Below are 1,668 nucleotides of genomic sequence, written 5' to 3'. Positions count from 1 at the left end.
CATTAAATTGGTGGCCAGCAGTGCGACGATACATTAAATTGGTGCTAGCGATGGCACGATATTTAGTGCTAGCCGTGTACCGATACATTTTATTGATGCTAGCGGTGGCACGATATTTAGTGCTAGCCGTGTACTGATACATTAAATTGGTGCTCAGTGCTGGGATACGATATGTGCTAAAGGGATTTATGCTGTGAACCAGTAACCCTTGCAATCGCTCGTTCCTGAAGGTGAAACAGAAAATCTTACTCTACTGTTGTAAGGGGACTAATTACCAGTGAGTTAAGTGGAGCAGATAAACTGGAGTGGTAAATATTAATTCCTCCCATTATTCTGCCAGTGCGAGATTCCTATCTTAAGCACAAACTGGCAGTTATCTCGCCCTGTGGTGTGCGAGATATCTCCATCTTCAAACGCAAACTGGCAAGAATCTCGCTCTCGTGTGCGAGAGGCGAGATAAGGAGAGTTCAAGCCAGTGCGGTGAGGAGTGGGTCAACTAGCGACTTCTAGCAACTACGGCCGAGGCGAGCCGAGGGGGAAAGCCGAGAGCGGCCGAGAGGTGCCACGATTGTGTGTGGTGCGTTGTGGCATCTGCCTGGCGTGGTGCAGGGCGACCAGTCGCTTGCTAACTCCCACAGCGAGTGGGGTGCCGTGTATGGTTGGAGGAGTCTGGTGGAGTGTGGAACGTGGAATGTGGAACATCATCCTGGACTTTCATATCTAGGTAGTGTCCATGCATTAATCCACACACACACACACACACTTGAATCAACACACGTTAGTTAGTTGATGAGTGGAAATAAAGGTTTCTCAGAATTCCCTTGAAATAAATACACTTTCTGTATTTTATATGTGTTCCGTTCTCTGTCACTTACCGTAACTATCCTTTTTTTTTATGTCAGTTTATCTTCCTGTAACTGGGAGGGGAATATTACTGACAGGGTTAGATGGATTCAGTGAAGTGGGGACGTAGAATTAGGGAAATAGAGATTAACCCCACTAGACTCAGCATTTTATGAGTGGGTTGATACATCAAATAAAAGTGCTCAGACATATTAAATGAGTGAAGGACATATTGAGGATCAAGGTGATGAGGATATTTCTGAAGGACAGGATGAGGATTTGAACGTTTTGCATTTGCGTTCTGGTCATACTTATTCAACAGTCCCAGAGCAATCAGTTAGATCCAAAATGAATACTAGTCTTGCTAGAGGGTAATCCTAGTGAGGAGACTGTGGAAGTTGAGACAACAACAGTACCTTTGGTCACTCAGGATATGCAAAATCCAGTCATTAGTGATAGTATTATAACCACTCACATACCTGTGTATACTTCAGATGTTTTCAGTACACCACAAGGTTTTGGACAGAATTTATTTTCTGTTCCTAATTCAAATGCATGGGGTATAAACACAGATGGTAGTGACATGCAAACCCAGAATCCTAATCAATGGGGCATGAATACTAATATTGGCATGCAAACCCAGAATCCTAATCAATGGGGCATGAATACTAATATTGGCATGCAAACCCAGAATCCTAATCAATGGGGCAGAAATACTAATATTGGCATGCAAACCCAGAATCCTAATCAATGGGGCAGAAATACTAATATTGGCATGCAAACCCAGAATCCTAATCAATGGGGCAGAAATACTAATATTGGCAT

This window comes from Coenobita brevimanus, chromosome 66, assembly GCF_032717465.1.
Source record: "Coenobita brevimanus isolate Jiangsu-jjx chromosome 66, ASM3271746v2, whole genome shotgun sequence".
Classification (NCBI taxonomy): Eukaryota; Metazoa; Arthropoda; class Malacostraca; order Decapoda; family Coenobitidae; genus Coenobita; species Coenobita brevimanus.
This window is presented reverse-complemented; position numbering follows the sequence as displayed.